We start from the raw sequence: 13,926 nt of genomic DNA, 5'->3' as shown, positions 1-13,926 counted from the left end.
CTAGGTGAAATATATTCACGTAGCTTGATTTAAAAATACTCAAGTCCACAGGACCAAAACGGATTTCACGATTCCAATTCACACGCACATTATACCCCAGTTGGCCAATACAGCAAAATTACATTTCAATCAGCAGTTTCACTAGGGTTTCGTCAATCATTAACTCTTGGTATCCAACAATTTCTTATTATCACAAATCAACTAAAATGAAACTGTTAAAAGTCGCTAACATGTACATGAACACAGGGACAAGATTTGATACAACGTCTTACCCAAGATTTCAACCAATAATCTCTTCACTATACCCTCAAATCTAACTTGCATGTTAAAACTCAGGTATGATATAGCAAATCAAACTTTAATGTAACAATTTGGAACCCAAAATTCGTAAGGAAAACTTGAAAATTCTCCATGCCTTTCCTCGGCCGAAACTGGAAAATTTCAGCAGCTTAGTTTTAACATTTCCGGCCAAAACTAGCAACATATCAAGAGCTTCACATCTAGGTATTTAGCAAGACTTAGAACAACATATTTTATGCATTTCCAAACGTTATTCTCCACAGAAGATTTCCAGAACAAGCTGAAATTTCCAGTTTCACTCCCTCGGCAAAATCAGAAACTTTTCCAGCATTTGATCAGTCACAATCCAAATTTTTCCTTCGGCTAAAACCTTGTATTTTGCACTCAAATCTCACATGCACAACTACTGAACTAATTAGCTATCATTTCCAGTCCAAAATCAGTTCGGGCAACAACAACATTCATCCATAATTCCAGAATTTTGTGCAACTACTCTCGGATGAGCTTGCATGCAGCAGGTTTCTGTTTCATTCTTATTTCCTAGCTTAATCGAACTAATTAACCTCATGCAAGACTTAATAATCTTGTTTTTAGTTAGTTAATCACATCTATCGGCTCAAATTATCCCAAGAAAGCAAATTAAAAGCTGCATTTCCTGAACAAGCTCTCGGTAAACCCATTTTTTCCACAAATCAGATTTTTCATTGTCTTAGCTTATCATCTGAAGGTACAATATCACATGCATGTCCATAACCAGCCTAATCTACCTCTGATCAATGCATCTCAATCCAGAAAATTACCTCAGATCGAAGCTCACTCACGCGACAGAGAAATTGAAATTTTCTCTCCTCTCGGCTCGCTCGCTAACAGGATGTGCTGGTCCTGGTTGCGGTTGGTGCAGCTGTGGTTTTGATGGCTGGAGTTGACGAAGGTGGTGATGATCAGCAGCTCACACGACTTCCACTTGCTCTCTCCCTCTCCAGAACGGAAAGGTTGCAGCTCTCGCGCAGCTTCCTTTCTTTTCTTTCCTCTCGACTTGCAGAGTACGAAATGCAACTCCCTCTCTCACACTTCGTCGATGATAACAAGGCAAAGGAAATGTTGTTGTGAGTTGAGGTGGTGGAATGGAAATGAGTTGCGGATGAGGGAGGTGGAGTGTTTGAGAGGATAAAAGGAAATGCAGTCCGGCAGAGAATGGAAATGTTCTGATTTGAAGAGTGGCCAATGGAGCTCGGATGGTTGCATGGTAATTTCCGAAATTGTGGAGGCTATTTTAGTCTTTTCACATTTCCTCCGAATTTTCACCTAAGACCTCAATTCTAATCTAATTCCAAAATTTACCCCAAATGTAAATTGAATGCCTAATAATATACTAATCTTGCAGAGATTCGATTATCGAGATTTTTAACGTCCTAAGTATACCAAGGCAATAAAATTAATCTAACTCATGCAATATTAATTTAACATAACTAAAACCAATTAATTGAATGTTTTAGCACAATTATAGTATTTATAACATAGGAATTATTTTCACGTACTTAGTTAAGAACAAGTAAAGATAAAACTAAAATTTATTTAAAAAATTAGAAATGCGAATGAAATATGCATGTAGATGAATGTATGTATGTATATTTATATATATATATATTTTCTCGAGGTTCTCACATGTTTGGCAAACAAATTTTTAGTCAAATTCGTCTGTTACAAGTTTTTTAATAACTTTAATTACAGTAATCTCAAAAAATTTCTCAAAATTTTTAAACTATACACTTCAAAATATTAAAAAATTATACACTTTAAAATTTTTTCCTACAACTTCTACGGTAAGTTACAGTAAAATTTTAGACAAACATCCAAAAAACTTGTTTACCAAACGGGGCCGTAGATAAAGTTGTTAAAAATTTTATAACAAATAAACTTCGCTAAAAACTTGTTTGTCAAACAAACCCTAAAGTTGTTAAAAAATTTTATATCAGACAAATTTGGCTAAAAACTTGTTTGTCAAACAGGTCCAATATTTCCAATTCTAATTCCATGCAAAAGTGGGTTGAGATACGGAGCCTAAACGGGTCATCTTAAACATGGATTTTTTTCTTAAGTTACCTAGCTCGCAGACATAACTCTCTCTCATCTCTCTCCTCTGGCACTTTCACGGCAACTTTCTTCTCCGTCAACGCCATAAAATTTCCTCTCTCTTTAATCGGAGAATAGCACCAGTTGCTCCAGTGACCCCTTAACCCTTTTTCTCTCTTTTGATTTAGCATTTGTGTGAGAGCCCGTAAATTTTTTTAAAAAGTACTAAGTTTTATTTTTCTTTTAATTGCACGTTTTTTCTCATTTTATTGATTTGAAAAATTGTGAAAATAATTTTTATGAGTAAATAGAGTTTTTAGATGATTTTTCTAGTATCGAATAGTTTTTGAAAAATTAAGAGCGTATACCGGACGTGGGACCCACTAGTGCAAAAAGTTCGAAAAAATTCAGCCAACTAGATTAAGTTTTGGATACTGGAATTAAATTATCGGGTGTTAAGAGATAATTAGAGGATGATATGTGATTGGTGTGAGAGGAAACAAAAGGATAGAGATGCTTTAATGAAGTGACAAGTGTCACTTTGTGAGTGGTTGCAACTTTTGACTACTATTCATGCTTTTACCATTTGGTTAAAATATCTCAAAAATTACCAAAAATTCACTCTTTTCTTCTCCATCTTGGTCGGCTCTCTCTTTCTCTCTTTCTCTCTCTCTTACTCTAAGCACAAGGAAGAAAACTCTTCAAGCTTGCTCCAAATCATCAAAACCAACCATCCAACCTTGATTTTGCTCCATAAAACCACTTAAGGAGGTGTTGGTGAGTTGTTGTGTGAAGTTATTTGGAAAGTTAAGGTGTCCAATAGCTCTCTCTCTCTTGTTTTAAGGTAAGTTGTGAAGAACCACCCTCCTCCCTTAATTGATGCTTAAATCATGCTTAGTGGTAGTATGAGATGCAAGTTTATGGGTTATTTCTTGATTTGTGGTTGAAGTGATGAAGTTTTATTATTTTTGGGGATTTTTTCTGTTTTAATATAAGCATGATTGTGTGGCTAACTATGATGATTAGAAATGGTATATAATGACTCTAGGAGGTGGAAAAAGTGATTAATTGCAACCAATTTCTGGTTTGGAAGAAATTTCAGAAAATTAGGGTTCTTGAGGGAGCATTCTGCCCGAATTTTTAGCTCCTAGTTAGAGGCCGAATTGGCCTTGGCTTAAAACATGAAAGTTGTAGGGAATGACATTTTAGAGGTGTCTACAAAATTTCAGGTCAATCAGAGTAGTGTAGAATGAGAAAATTCGAAATTACTATTGCTGTTGTGGTTTTACCCGAATGTAAGAATTGCGCCTGTAATTGGTTGTTTTGGCTGGAATTGCTTCCGAATTGGTCGTTGAGGCCTTCTGATGAAATTTATCCCTGTTTCTTAGCTTTCAGCTGATTTTAGAATTTCTGGATTTGGACTTGGAGAGCCTGAGTTATGAGATTTCCGCTAGAATGCGTTGTGGTGAATCTGTTTTTCCGGTTCTGGTATAGTATCTTGCATTTTTGACCTTGTTACACTCAAAATTGGACCAAGTTGCCTTCTGGAACATTGTAGCCCTATCTCTTAGCTTCGAAACGGTGGGTCTTGCACCTTCATCGGATAATCGTAGTGCCTTTGGTACCATTACCGCAAAATGAGGTCAAAAACTGTTTTTTCTTTCAGGGCTAAAGCTAATTCCATTTCCGGATTTTTCTGGTTTCCTCTAATGCTTACGTATGCTCATGGAACCCTATTTCGGTAGTATTTGGCATTGGTTTATGACTTGTAATTGAGTCTTATTGTGCTTATTTGAATATTTTAGGGCTTGACTTTCATTTTCGGACTTTTCCCTAGCTTGAATTATACTTGTACTACTCGGAGCCTACTAAACGGCTATTGAATGAACTTATGTTATGTGTGACTTTGGGACTGGCTGAGGACAATAATGAAGCCATGACGGCTGGAAAAGTAAGCAAATTTAGGGGAAATGCTGTCCAATTTTCTAGGCTGTTTGGTTCCTTTAATTTGAATTGACTTTTGATAGAAATGAACGGCTTTTGGGTTGTTTGAGCCTAGGCCTTCATGTTACCTTTTCGTTCCCAAAAATCATGTTTTGCACCCTTGCATTAGTAGTTATTTGGCGAGGCATACGACTAGTAGTCGAGCCTCACATATGCATTCTGTGTACTCGATTTTGAGATGTGAAACCTTCAATTGGTTTACTTTGATTATTTTAGGGTTTCTTGGCGATTAAAGCCAATCTGAAGTGAAAACTTTTGAAGTATCTGAACTTGAACCGGTGAGTGTACCACTCCCCTCACTTGTTGTTTAACTCGGTTTCTGAACATGCAATCTGTGATATGAACGTCTGAACTATCTGTTTATTTTGTTTGAGACGAGAGTGTACTTTATCACACTCGTTCTCTTGTCTGTTTATATGCCAATTTTGGTACAAATCTAAATCTGTTATCTGTTATCTGTTATCTGTATCTGTATCTGTTCGGACGTCGTTTGGAAGTTTGTATCCAACGACCTTTCTGTGACCTCTGAGCTCAACCCCCGTGGCTAGTTACTCGAGTCGGGCCGGCAAGGGCCTGGACGATTAGATAACGAACCACGGTAGTCTGTTTTGGGATCTTTGGGTATTGAGACCCTTGATTCCAGGTATACTCGAGTATTACCATTTTTGTTTCTGTTGAGGTGAGCGGGCCCGGTAAAGGGGTGTTTGGTGGACGGAATTTGGTGTAAAGTGGGGTCTACGGACGCGTTGGTTCTATATACGTTAACGGAGAGTCAACCGGCTTGGATCAAGTACTGCGCTGGAAAGCTGGCTCCTGAGAGGCACCTGTATCCTTCCTATTTGAGTCCTTATGTTTACCTGTCTTACTTTATAGCGGGCATGTGTATCTGATTTGTATAACGTGAAATGCCATGATTTTTCTGCTACATGTTTGGTACCTCATTGGGCGTAAGCTCACCCCCTCCTCGTTATCTTTGTTTTCCTTACAGGAACCTCTTTTGGAAATCATGATTTTGAGAAGCGAGTTGAGCTAGTTAGATATTCTTTTGCTCTTTTGTATAACTCCTCGAGAGTGAGCAAACTCTAAATGTATTTCGTTTCACTGGTTCCCTTTGATTTGTAAACCTAGCGACATGTATTTATGAAAGTGTTTTCCCCATGTGATTTTGGTAAGTTACTTTTAAGCTTGGCGGTCTTCAATCGTTCAATTCTTTTTGGGTCCTATCGCGCGTAATATAGGATTTGTGTGATTCTACTCCGTAGTCCTGGCGAGAGTTGGGCAGGCGGTCCGCCGAACCCTTTGGTTCGCCTTAGGGGAAGGCGGGGCTGTCACAATTTGACAACTTTTTTGGGATGCTGCTTCAATTGCTCTTGAAGATCGGTACTATCATTTTTACTTGTACTTATCAATGCATTTTTTGATTGTTACTGATGAATTTGTCTCTAAATCGGTGATTGCTAGAATTTATGCAGAAACAATGGAATTTTATCTACTGAACAATTTGTGCTCCCCTTCCCCAAAAAAAAGAAAAAGAAAAAGAACAATTTGAGCCCTTTCCACAGATTTTAGTTTTTCGTTCTTGTACGCAATCTTGAATTGATTTAAATGGGTTCTTTCTTTCTCCTTGTCAGTATTTGATTTTTATACATGTATGTATAATCTTTGCTTCTTACATAGGTTAGCTTTTTTTTTTGGGTAATCATTTGTCAATGGGGTTTGCGTCTGGATAGTCGACTACATTTTGTTTGATGTAATGATCAACTGAAACCTAGAACATTAAGTGCATTCTAATAGTACAATGTTGAATGATTAAGGAAATGAAGGGCTATGGTGGGTTTTTACGTTATGCTCTGTTCTAGTAGGGATTGAAATGGAGACTAAAAAGTTATCCTTTTTGCACTATTCACTTTCTATTTTCTATTTTCTATTTTCTTTTTTTTTTGGTCATGCTCTTAAAGTTGTATTTGATCTAAGCATTGTTATAGCCACTTCATATCTATTTGGTGATTGTGTGACGCCCCTACTTCTCCCAAGGGCGAACCCAAAGGTATCGGCGAAATGCCTGCCCAACTTTTGCCAGGATTCGGTACTAATTCAATTTAAACTCAATAATAACCAATCGATACTAAAAATCGAAGAGATAAAGGAAGGTCGATTCCTTAATAAACGTTCAGGTCTTACATCATAATCTACCCAATTACTTTACATTCCCAAAATATACAGCTTCCAAAATCAAATTCTAAACAAATACATTCACAATTCTAATCAAATGAAGCATCAAGTAAGCTTCTCTAGAATTCCTCCCATTTCATCTCCTGTTAAGGAAAACAAATCTAACGGGGTGAGCGGATGCTCGTGAGGCCAAGAAAACATGCAAGACAAGTAACTCAATAACAATAGTACTTACACAATAGTGAAAACTATAACATTCAAGAAATTCACAATTTATAATAAACCCCCTTGAGTAAGATGTAGGAGCTCTCAAGAGCTAAATCTTTGCTTACTTTGCCCAAATTTAATTCAATACTTTCTCGTGACGACACCCCGTCACCCGGGTAGATAATTAAATTCATAGCACTTTACGTATTCCATTTGTGTTTTTGAGACGACTCGAAAGGTACCTCCCACCCAAATCGGTGTGGTACTTACTATCGCTCAGTTTATAGGTTTGAGACGATTCTAGAGATACCTCCTACCAAATCGGTATGGTACTTGCTATCCTTCAGAAGTCGATGAGACACCGCTCCAATCGACTTAGAATGCTTAATGGTTTTGAAACGACTCGAGAGGTACCTCCCACCCGAATTGGTGTGGTACTTGCTATCGTTTAGAGGTCGATAAGACACCTATCCAATCGATTTAGAATGCTTAATGGTTCTGAGACGACTCGAGAGGTATCTCCTACCCGAATCAGTGTGGTACTTGCTATCGTTCAAATGTTTAGGGTACTGAGACGACTCGAGAGGTACCTCCCACCAAATCGGTGTGGTACTTACAATCGTTCAGTGGTCGATGAGGCATCGCTCCAATCGACTTATGCAGCCATAGCATAATTAATCATTTCATTCAATCATTCATTTCATTTCAATCAAGTTATTTACGATTCATTCATTTCATTTCAATCAAGTCATTCATGATTCATTCAAATGAGACCGAGTGTGATAAGGTGCACACTCGACTCAGTATTTTCAAAATCTCCAATCACTAATAACAATTACGCACATATCAAGTTTACATACACTTGACACTCACCAAGTAATTCAAGAAGCAAGCACAAGCGATTGTTTATGCGTCTTCCGTCAGATCCTCTTGAAGGTCCTCTTGAGTGCGTGAGCAGTTAATAATGAACTATTACACACTATCGCTTAAAACCCCTAATTATTGAGAAATTGTACTCATGTACAATCTAAGAAGATGCCATGGAAATGAGTCTTAATTACTCGTGAATCGAGACTCAAAAGTGGGGTTTTAAATAATACAAGAAAATCTAATTTTCATTTTTGAAATCAAGTGTAAAATGATCAAACGATATCGAAGGAAAATAGAGAGTTCGAAAACCTCAAATTCCTTTAAGTTTGGAAAAATTCAGATTTGACCAGCAATTTATGGAAAATCATATCTCACTCTCTGTAAGTCAAAATTTAGAAAATTGGAAACCGTTGGAAACTAATTCCAAAGTACTAAAAGTTCCTAGAAGACACTTTTCTATTGTTCTAAATTGATGACATTCAAATTTTGGGTTCAAAATGTTATGTTTGGAATACCACGACAGTTTTGGGTTGATTTTTGGTAAAGTTTGGAAATTCGGCAAAATTCACACAATGCGGACTAGCTTCCGAAATTCATAACACAATAAGAAGTTCAAACAAGGTTTCAAACAGGACAAACGGAACTAAATTCGAAGTTTTGTGCATTGATATATAATAGTTTGAAGTCGGCTGGAATTTGGGCACAAATAAGAAATTTTCCAGATTTGAAAAGCAAACTTTGTAGCATCATTTGGATATCGAAAGGTTGTTGAAATAACACGAAATTTTGTAAACTTAAACCTCTACATGTGGAATACCCCTGTATAAAATTTCATACTAAAACTTACGTGGGAAGGTAGTTATCAAAACAACTGAAGTTCGTAAAATGTTTTAAAGCAAATCTGTCTTCTTGCTTTCCTTTCTTTTCAAAACATTTTGCACAATGAAATCAGTCCCATTTCGGTTCATTTTTGAAACCAAGGTCCTAGAAACATCTATTATACATTTGATAGGTGATTGACACCAGAATTTTTGAAACAACATATCCCAAATCAAATTAGACCAGTCGGCTAGCAAGAAAGAAGGATTTTCCAGATTTCCAGCTTTACCGCAGTTTGAAAATTGAACCATCTCTCACTCAATACAACTTGAAATTGAGAATGGTCAGTGGTGTTGGAAACTATATTTCAAAGGCTACATTTCATCAGAAGAAATCAATTTGAAAATTAGTTTATAGCTAGCTCGAATTCAAGCGACAAGCCGCAGCTTATCACTGTCACTCACACAACACGGCAGAACAGAATAGGTAACATTGGTGAACTACTACGGTTAACTCAGTTCGAAATAGATGGTGAATTTTATACTGTTGGAAAGCTACAAATGTCTAGTTTCAAATGTCACAAACGGCACTTGATTTCGACGTCTGTACAGAGAGATATGTTCAATTAAAGAGACAATGTTCATCAGCCCAGAGCATGTTTTTCCAATTTCTATAAAGTTCGAAAATTCAACTTTTGCTCAACCAATTCAAGTGATTTTTGGTAGAAAATTTCTACACAACTTATACAACATATACACATCAGTTTCACAATCATTTGAGTACCTAAAATTTGAAATACAGGTACGGCAAAAAAGGATAGATTTGTCTAGCATTCCTGCGAAATTTTTCATTCATCTTTCCTTCAATTTCTAAGCTTAATACTCATCACAACCACAATAACACTCATATTATCATCATATCAGCACATATACCCAAGGTGGGAATTCATAGAGCTCACTTGAACATTTAAACTCAAACCACAACAATAACCATGAAGCTACAAGCTTCCTAGCAAAGATCCATCCACTAAAACCAAGACTAGAAGATTAGATGATTACCTCCTAGTTTATTGAGATAAACCAAAAAATTTTACCACTAAAAACCACAAGAAAACTGCCAAGATGAAGCTTCCTTCCAAGCTCAAGTGAATCTCCAAGTGATTTTGTGGTTAATTGCAAAGTTAGAGGTGATTTGGAGCAAGAGATGGTGCAAGATGATGAAGAGCTTTGGTCTCTTCCTCCTATGGTGATGCACGGCTGTTATGAGAGAAAAAGAGGGAGTGTTTTGCTGATAATGAAGCTTCCTTGAGAAGCTTAAAGTGTGTGGCCAAAAGTGCTCCAAAAGTCAACTAGGAATAGTGCGCTTACGCGCGCGTTTCGTGCTCGATTCCTCTCGGGTTTGTTTCACTTGTGCACTAAACCTCCAATGCACTTCCATTCATACTATTATTATTCATCCTTAATAGTCAAATAATAAGAGTCTAAAGTCCTTCAATTTATTGCGCGCGCGAAAACGCGTACTTCCGATTTATGCGCGATAAGGTGAAATTTCTAAGAAATTCTTATAACAATAGTATCACTAACTAATATTTGAGTATTTAAACATAAAAATAACTATTTTAAAACTAATGTATGAGTCTTCAATCTCCAAGGTCACTGCACTCTCAAATCGGTTATTGTCTCCAAACATGTATTCACTAAATCTCAATAAACGAGTTTCCAAAAATTAAATTTATTAACGGAACATTTTAAAAATATTTGCAAATCATAGTTCCATGTAATTGGGTCTAAAAAGGTTAAAATAAAATATTCGAAACAAACGGGTAAATAAATATTTAAATAAACCAATAATATTCGATAAAAATAAGAAAATTTTCGGGTCCTCACATCCTCCCCTCTTTAAAAAGAATTTCGTTCTCGAAATTCACACTTAATATAATATCATACCCCTTACTTGCCAGGTCCACTAGATCTGCCAAAATTCACAGTTTCTATAGTTTGCACTAACAATTAAACACTGAATTCCACATAGGAGTCCTAACCTCTAAGCTATAGGGCAGGGATCACACTTTACTTGTACCACTCATGAAACTAGAGTTTGCACAAGAATAGTTGACTACAGAGTCAATTAATAGTCTAGTTAAATGATTTAATCAGGTAGTTCAAAACTCGAATAGGAAGATAAATTTTCAATAGAAAACTAAGGTTACCAAAATCTTCAGACTCAATTTGTCCAAAACCATTTACTCGCATTCGATTTTCAAAATTAACAATTTTAGAAATAACCAGGTTTCTTTTGTCCCAGATGACCAATAAAATATATTATATACATATATATATTTTTCAAATCAAGTCAGTCATAATATGCGAGATAAAATTGAGGGTTTTAATGCATTTTGGATATATATGTGGCAAAATGCGATTCAAAATTTCAAAATTAGAGCTAAAAGATACAAACTTTTCTTCATAACCCAAGACTAAGTTTTCTTAGTAAGAAACTTTAGATAATGTTTTTGCTACCGTCATTAATACATATTTCAAATTCCTCAAATACATTTAAGAAGTTTAATCATGCGATTCAATGCATGGATATTAAAACACATATATAATAAAACAATGTATACTTGAAGGATGTTTCAAAAAATAAAATTTCCTCAAAGTTTTGAGTTAAGAACTGCGTTTGAATAAACGTATATTCTAGAAAACATTTTTAAGAGAGAAAGTGCTTTTATTTAAGTAAAACAAGTAGGTGCAAATCTCAAAATGAGCGAGTGTAAAGTTTTTCAAAAGAAGCAATAACCCGATAAGTAATGCTCATGTCAAAGTATAAGAATACTCTCAGGAGCCAATTTCCCGTTGCTTCACCAGAGCTTGATCAAGTATTAGTTGACACTCTGTCAACCTTCAAGTAAAGTAACCAATCCAATAGTGCTTCGCTTCACACTAATCCGTCCACCATTCAACCCTCTTACCGGGCCCGAACACCAACTAAATATTGGCGGTAATACTCGAGTATACTGATTAGTGAGGAGATAACACTCCACTCGACAACACTAGATACCCATGGTTCGTTATCTAATCGACCAAACCCTTGCCGACTCGACTCGATTAACTAGCCAGTGGGATTTGGGTTCCCAAGTAGTCACTATAGTCGATTACCGATCGACTTAGTCAAGAGAAAAGTACGGAGACGGGAATGAGAGGTACCTCCCACTCAGATCGACTGTGGTACATACTGCCGCTCAGCACTTACAAGTCAAGCACAAGTATATCAAGTCGATTGCAATAATAAACAAGTACATATCACATTAGGACAAATGCGATAAAGTACACCCTTGCCCGATCATACCAATTAAATATCATTAGATCACATTGGTCAAGTATTGAAAACAAGTGTCAAGTTCAATTAGGTATTTGAAAGTACTCACTAAAGATTTAGTGCTTGTCAAAAATCACGTTCAGGTGTAACTCCTTGGTCGGAGTCCAAATCTGTGATACAATATTATTTAAAAGCTTGAAATCAGCTAGGGTTCGAACTTAAGAGTTTCGCTCCAAGAAGAACAAGTAAATGAAACTCATTTAGATAGGATTCATGTTATGTATCAAACTCTAGAAAATTCAGACTCGCTCTTTTGATATTGCTAAAAAAGCAACTAAAACTTTGGAATTCGCATTTGAGTCGCAAAGACGAGGAAAACGTATTTCTATTGATTTTTCCAAGGGTACGAGTTTCGACAAAATTATAACTTAGATACCTCCATGAAAGAGGACTTGAATGACCTAGACAATTCAAGCTCAATTCAACCCCAACTCTTCGCTCAAACTACAAGTGCACACGTCTAGTCCTCGAATGAAAATTTAGGCAGCACGCCCTTTGTATTTACCTATTTTCCAGCCATTTATCGCTTCACTATTTTTCTCAAATCAGCCCTAAAGTCACACACAAGCAATGTTACCATCATAGACTTTCTATTAGGCTCCAAAATCATCCAATTATAACACAAGTCTAATAATACAACCGGAAATCAGTTTTGAAGACAAAAGGCTAAACAGCAGATTTGACATCTTATAGCATTTTGATCACAACTGGAGCAAAGTTTATCGGATTGGGGTACATTTTATACCATTTTGAAGCTAAGACAAAGGATTACAACTTTCATGAAGACAAGTCAACCCAGTTCACATTTGATCTAGGTTGAATTTGCAGATTACAGAACCAGAATTTCAATGTTAGTCTGGTTGTCAGCACTGGATTTGAATGACAATAACTCAAACTACAAAATTCCGATTGAGGTGTTTTCAGATGCGTTGGAAAGCTAAAACACAGGACTAAAATTTTTATGTTTTGACCAAAGGCTGATTTGATACGGATCAAAGTGAAAAATGAAGCCAAAAATGTGAAATCTCAAAACTGTCTACAAAACAGTACATTTGGCAGTCAAGGGCATATTTATCATTTCACATGTTACAATGCTCTAATCGTGCTCCGATCGAGCTGAAATTTTACAGGCAGCTATATAACATCATTTCCTACAACTTTTATGTTTTAACCTAAGTCTAATGCGGCCTCTAATATAGACGAATGATGCTAGTCAGAACAGGGCAGTTTCAATCCTTAAAACTAGAACTTGATGAAACCAAAGTAGAGAATGCTCATTCATGTCTTACACCACTATCCCAACTCCCTATCCAGGATTATAGATATCATATGCTCTCTAAATAACAAGGAATACAACTGAACAACTCAAACCCTAACTCAAAATCCACCATATCCATCAAAACTACCAAAAGAACTATCATTTGCCACAAGTATGAGTTGTTATACAAACATAAGCAAGAGTAAGGAAGAGATAAAGGAAGACAGCCATAATACCTCTCTAAGATGCTTGCAAGAGAAATCCTTCACCTTTCCTTTCAAAAACTTTAGCACACCAAGCTTCCTAAGCTCCTAATTTAGAGGTTAATCGGTTTAGATTTTCGGTTTTCACTCACCTAAGCTAGAAATCCAGATGGAATGAAATGGTTTTCACTCTTTTCTTTTTCCTCTTATAAGTCATGACCAAGATTGTGACGCCCCACTTCTCCCTAAGGCGAACCAAAGGGTATCCGTGGGACGCCTGCCTAGCTCTCGTCAGGACTCAAGACGAATTCCGTTCAAGCTTAATACAATACTAGTTATCATGGTAAGATAAAGTAAGAAGGAGAAGTCACCTCCATAAGTAACTTTCAAACTTATACCACGAGTTCCAAAATACATCAATTATCCAATCCTTACATCGAGTTCTCAAAAGTTACATCAACTCCCGAAAATATACAATCATCACAAGCCCAGCCAAATACATTGGAACCCCTAATACCCAAGGTACATCCGAAGGGTTCCTCTAGGTTTCATCTCATCCATTCCTGTAAAGGAAAACAAATCTACAGGGTGAGCAAAACACCCGTGAGGCCAAGAACACACATGCAAGCACATAGTCCAAGT

This window comes from Coffea arabica, chromosome 7e, assembly GCF_036785885.1.
Source record: "Coffea arabica cultivar ET-39 chromosome 7e, Coffea Arabica ET-39 HiFi, whole genome shotgun sequence".
Classification (NCBI taxonomy): domain Eukaryota; kingdom Viridiplantae; phylum Streptophyta; class Magnoliopsida; order Gentianales; family Rubiaceae; genus Coffea; species Coffea arabica.
This window is presented reverse-complemented; position numbering follows the sequence as displayed.